This window comes from Pteropus vampyrus, unplaced genomic scaffold (genome assembly GCF_000151845.1).
Source record: "Pteropus vampyrus isolate Shadow unplaced genomic scaffold, Pvam_2.0 Scaffold59, whole genome shotgun sequence".
Taxonomy (NCBI): Eukaryota; Metazoa; Chordata; class Mammalia; order Chiroptera; family Pteropodidae; genus Pteropus; species Pteropus vampyrus.
In genome coordinates, this window is record NW_011888840.1 from 2,163,062 (window position 1) to 2,168,945 (window position 5,884).

At 52.1% G+C, this 5,884-nt stretch overlaps 1 long non-coding RNA gene across 2 annotated transcripts; it reads right to left on the reverse strand.

Annotated features, from left to right (window-relative positions):
- Positions 1-465: 465 nt before the first annotated feature.
- LOC111740182 lies at positions 466-5,788 on the reverse strand. Of its 2 annotated transcripts, XR_002780477.1 has the most exons (3): positions 4,998-5,788; positions 4,741-4,806; positions 466-3,488 (listed from the first exon to the last, which is right to left on the reverse strand). It is a non-coding gene; the product is annotated as an uncharacterized LOC111740182 (long non-coding RNA). The 2 variants fall into 2 exon arrangements; XR_002780476.1 differs by having other exon boundaries at positions 4,741-5,788.
- Between the last annotated feature and the right edge of the window lie 96 nt (positions 5,789-5,884).

Here is a 5,884-nt window from a genome sequence, read left to right on the forward strand (position 1 = left end):
AGTAGTCCCCCCTTATCCACAGGGGCCATGTTCCGTGAGCCCCAGTGGGTGCCTGAAACCACAGACGGTGCCAAACCTCATATATACTGTGATTTTTCCTAAACATACACACCTAGGATAAAGTTTAATTTGTAAATTAAACTTTATCCTAGGTGTGTATGTATAGCACAGTAAGAGATTGATGACAAGAAGTCATAATAAAATAGGACAATTAAAACAATATGCTGTAATAACGTTTATGTGAATGTGGCATCATTAAGTAAAATCGGGGCGACCTGAACACGAGCGTGTGATACGGCAACAGTCAGTCCCCTCACCCAGACGGCTCCTAAGTGACTGATAGGTGGGGAGCAGACGTGGATACACTGGAACAAAGGGAGGCTTCGCGTCCTGCGCCAGACGGAGCGGGACTGCACGAGATTTCACCACGCTACCCAGAACGGCGCGAAATTTAAAACTTCGTTATTTATTTCTGGAATTTTCCATTTAATATTTTTGGACCTCGGGTAACCAAACAGGTGGAAAACGAAACCACAGATGGAGCTACTGTACAGCAAAACATGAACAGTGAACCCTCAGATCTGGAATCAGAGATGATTGTTTTTCTTCCTTTCTAAATTTCCTACAATGGCTATATATTTCCTTCTGATCACGGACGTTGCATGTGGACACAGGAAACTATCATCTGCCCTCGTTCCTTTGTTTCATTTTGCTTTCCTTCTTTCTTTTTTATCTCCTCACACGAGGACATCAGCTTCACAGGGGCGGCGGAGCCATCCGAGTTCTGCCCGGCCAAGCACGCCATTGTAACAGGAAGCTGCAGAAACACAGGACGAAACCTGAACAGTTTTCTCCCCCACTCCACCGTTCGCTCCTCCTTGAGTTCATCGAAACCCTTCTTGAACTTGTTTATATTTTTAGCTGGTACGGCCTCTCGGTCCCAGTGAGTTCCACCCTCGGTGTGAAGTGGCAGAGGCCGGCCCGACGGGTGTCCTCAGCTGACCCCCAGACTGCAAGGGGTCCTCCCCATTCCTGCCTTTCTGGCACTGAGCGGACGGGATAAGATGAGCGAGTGTACCCTCCCTATTAGCGAGAACACTTACGGACGTAATCGATTCTGTAGAATTGTTGAACTCGGTGTTAAAAGAGACCTCAGAAACTGTTTAGGCCAGTGTTTTCCTAAAAGTCCACATAATGGGAGTCAGTATTTCCAGAAACCGGTGGAAATTGTACAGTACCCAAGATACGGTGGCACTGGCTGCCTAAAAACATGCTGGGGCGGGGCTGGGGGTGTTTTGTCTTTTTCTCTGGGCTGGCACCGGATGACAATGGTCACCTTGTTTCGATCAGCAACTCCAGCAGCTGAACGAATGCCTCGCTGTTTTGTTAGTGGAGAAACGAATTCACGTGTGAGAGACAGAACCTTTTAAAACTTGGCATGTGGAGTACGTGGACATTGAAGGGACTCTGCGAATCTGGGCGGGGTCATTCCAGAACCCCTGACAGATGAGAAAAGGGACCCCAGAGCAGCTGCCTGACCCCAGCTGAGGAGGCCTGTGCGTGGGGCTCCGGCCGGAACCCAGGGTGTCCAGCTCCAAGGCCTGAGCCATCTCCACGGCACCTAACCCGACCCTAAGTTGGAACCAAGCTCCTGAGATTCAGTAGAGTTTGAATTTGTGCATGGTCCCAGTGTGGCCCTTCTTTCCACACTGAGTCCTTGGTCTAGAAAATTATTATTTTCGTTGCCTTTTGAGATCCTCCAGTCTTTCCCAAATATGGAAACATGAACTTCCAGGCTTGGTAGAGTGCAGTGGGGAGGAAGGTGAGCTCCGGAACCCGACTGCCCGGGTTCAGATCCCGGCTCACCTGCTCACCAGTCCAGAGTTAGCCTCTCTGAGCATCGGTTTGCTCAGCTGTAAAATGGGAATAACAATAGCATTTGCCTTAAAGGGCGGTCGTGAGGAATGAACAACATAACGAATCACAAGTGCTCGTCCAGTGCCTGGCGCCCTATACGTACTCGATAAAGATGAGTTGTCACTGCTCACTTCATCGTTGTTACTGCCGGTTATCTATGGAAGCGCCAGGGCCAGGACACCGTGCCAGCTTTGAATCCACTTTGCTCCGCCAGACCAGTGGCAGTTACCCCATTGGCTGTGTTGTTTTGCTTTATTCTTTAGAGAAAAATAGCCCCATAGCTCCTTATTGACTCAGTTCCCATTGCAAAGGGAGCAAAGCGAGGCCCAGAGAAGCATTGTGACTTGCCCAAAGTCACACAGCTCATGGGAAAATGGGAGAAAGAAACGACCGGATCTGCAGAAAGCCTTGCCATGGTCGCCGAGCGTTTGCTGTGACCCTGCTTCTTGCTTGTCTCTTTAATTTAGTAGCTTTGGGGGCCCCCACGGGTAGAGCATTGGTGGTTCCTGTTTCATTTTCCTCCCTTCCTGCCCTCGCCTGACTGCGCTCTGCAGGAACCTGAGAACCTCGGATGGCGGGGTGAATGACAGACATGCGGGGGCTGGAGAAGCAAGGAGCCGGCCGGTGTCCTCTGGCTGGTTTGACACCCTTGTCCTCCCTGTGCTCGCTCCAGTGGAGCAACACAGGAATTCTCGGAGGCCCCTGCCCACCCGAAAAGCCCCGGCCCGCTCTCTAAGGCCCCTCTGCCCAAAAGCCTCCCTACCTGAATCAACCACTTCCTGAGCACACCTTTGAGACATCAGACATTCTGGGGCCACAAAACTGAACAAGCCTCACTTCCTGCCTTCAAGAAGCTCACAGGTGGAGAAAGTCAGGCACAGACTGAACTACATCACGGGGGGATTCTAGAACTTTCAGGGTACTGGGGGGCAGCCTTCCAGGCGGAGGGCGGCCCCAGCAAAGGCACAGGGGTATGACCTTGCACTTAGCATGGAGGGGAGCTTTGAATTGTTCCCCCGATACTTTGAGTGTGTTTCTTCCCCGCAGCTAGACTGTAAGTGCTTCTAGGCAAGAAATCGTAACGACTCCTTTCTTTAGCCCCTGCACTTGTGGGTAGATCGACAGCCTTGAAAGCGCCTTCGACTGTGTCATTTTATTTGACCTGCTAAGCAGCCTTGTGAGGTCAGACCTGATCCTCATTTTACAGGTGAGGAAACTGAGGCCTTGAGAGGATGGCATGGTGGCTCAACGACCCAGTGACCGAGCTTAAATCCGCCCTCAGATCTGACTCCAACTCCTCCCTTGACCTCGCTCGGTCAACTCCGGGGACGTGTGTGTGGATTCGGTGCTGGGCTGCAGAGCGTGCTCCTGGGACGGTGAGAGAGAGCAAAGACTCGAGCGTGGGTTCAGCGGACAGGGTGCCGGCTTTGGAAGCAGGACCCCGGGCTCCAGTTCAGCTCTGCCGGGCGTGAGCCGCGTGAACTTAGAATGGTGGCTTCTCTTTGGGACTCAGATTCCCTGGTTGGAAAGTGAGAAGTCTGTAGGAGATTCCATTCCGTAAATCTGTGGAACTGCCATTGAGAACACGGATCCTCAGCAGTTTCTCCTCTCCCGGCGCCACCAACCCTACCAGCCCCGTGTCCCCCAGGCCCCTCCCCGGCCCCCCGCACCCCTGCGTCTCTTCCAGCCTCTGTGTTTTCCTCTCCCGACAAAGCCAACCTCTAGCTCAGTGGAATCACCCATGGAGCTTGTTAAAATGCATCCCAGAACCTGATGACTCTGAATCCCTGGGAGGTGGGGCCCCAGGAACCTGCATTTCTCCCCTAGCTACTCCCAGGAAATTCTGATTATCGGCCAGACTTCGTGGTTATTGCCCAAGCTCGGTAGTTCTCAAACTTGAGCAGGCATCAGAATCACTTTGGGGAGCTCGTAAAGTGACTGCCTCACCCCCCAAACTGCTGACTCAGTCTGGAGGTGGGGCCCCAAAATTTGTATTTGGAACAAATTTCCAGGTGATGCAGGGACCACTCTTTGCGAACCACTGCCCTGGCTCATTTCCTGAGAGCCCAGCCAGCAAGGGAACCTTTACTCATGGGCGATGGATGCTAGGGGCGGAGCAGCCCCGTCAGCCCACGGACTTTTCAACACAGACCTTAGAAATTACCGAGATGATTGTAATAACAGCTGCTGTTCACTCAGACACACACCACAAGCCAGGGCCCTGTGCTAGATGTCTGCAATCAACGTTTCTCATTATTTTGTGGGGTTTGCAGATTCAGAAATCAAGGATGGATGAGATCGAGTGAGCATCTAAGATGGCATTTACTACCGCTGCAATCAGGACTTTCTAGAGCAAAGTTCTGGCTAGTTTATTGATCCCCGAGGCCTCCTCTTTGTTGTCCCAGCCATGAGCGACTCTGTTATGAGAATTTCAAGCCAGGTTCAGGAAAGGGTCACTCTGCAGGTTGGAGTGATATTTTGGTTAGAGGAGGCTTTCGTTAGTCCCCCACGAATTGTGCCCTGCGGGTGGTGGCCTTTATCCCACACCTGTGGGACAGCACTCGTCTCATTATCTAGCCCGCTTTGAGGGCACCCCTCATATAAATGGGGGTTGCTGCATCTCCAGCGCTCTGAGCTGCTTGAGGAGGAAGAGTGAGTGGCCTGCTGCCAGATCTCGAAGCCCCCAGCCTGGTGGGGTTCTGCCTGGGTTCCAGCCTGGCTGACGTTCCTCTTGCCTGTATGGGCCTTGGGAAAGAACTGCTCGTGCTGGACCCCAGGGAACATTCACCAGAGAGAAGTGGAGGAGGCTGTGTCATGACTCACCATCTTCCAGCTGGCGCGTCTTCATGGGGGAGCTTCTGTCCTTCCCCCTGACTCGTGAAGGTTCGCCTAATGTTTAACAGGAAGCTCATTGATTTGTGAAGAAATATAAAACACAGAGTAATTAGAGAGGAAATACAGGTGGCTGTGAGGGCTTTTTCCACACTTAGCTCTTCATTCTCACCATTTACCAACACACACACACACACACACACACACGCACACACGCGCACACACACACGCACACACACCATGCTTACGGTGGTTTCTTCTCTTCCCCCTGTTAATTTGACATCTGGCAGGGGCTTCAGGAAGTCATCCAAGCCACCCCTGTCTTTCCTGCAGCATCTTCTACTTCCTCTACTGTTCTCTCCTCTCTGCAAATCAGAGGAAGGAAGGCAGGAGGGGAGGAGGGAAGGACAGAAGGAACCACCCCCAGATACTGATCCCTTGGAGTGGCCAGGGATTCCATGCGGTGGCTTCAGAGTGTCTGTCACCCTTTCTGTTGCAAGAGGTTAGACGTGCATAGGTCCTGGGCAAGCTCTGTCCACAGCCTTGTAGGCAGCTTAGTGGAGTCAGCTGACATTGGACTTGGTGTTGGAAGTCAACAGCTCTCGTCTAGGATCTGGCGCTGAACCCTGCCACCTTCTCCGAGCGGCATGTGGCCAGTCTGACCTGCTCATCTCCTCAGGAAGGGGGTGAAAGCAAAAGAGATCATGGCTACAGAAGCATCCCTCAGTCTGAGAGCTGGAAGGGATACCAGGAATCTCGATGTTTAACTTGACTAATGAGGACACTGAGGACCAGAGAGAGGCGGTAACTTGCCTGAGGTTGCACAGCGAGTTCTGGGTGGAAGAGCAGAACCGGAAGTAGAAGGAAAGTGTTGTCGTGGTCGTCCTCATTGCTGTTCTCCGCTGTGTGATTGTTTTGCCAGTGGTGAGTGAAGCAGCTGGGGAGATAGGAGAGCTTCTCTGGGGCTCTCTCTGGCCCACGCATCTTCATCAGCTTCTGAAAGGCAGCGCTTCGTGACTGAATGCTCTGTCTCCCTCTGTCTCTCTGTCTGTCTCTCACACACATCTTTTGGTTTAAATAGCAAAAGGGCAATGGCCGCTCTTTACAGAAGAGAATTACACTCTTTTTCAGCGAT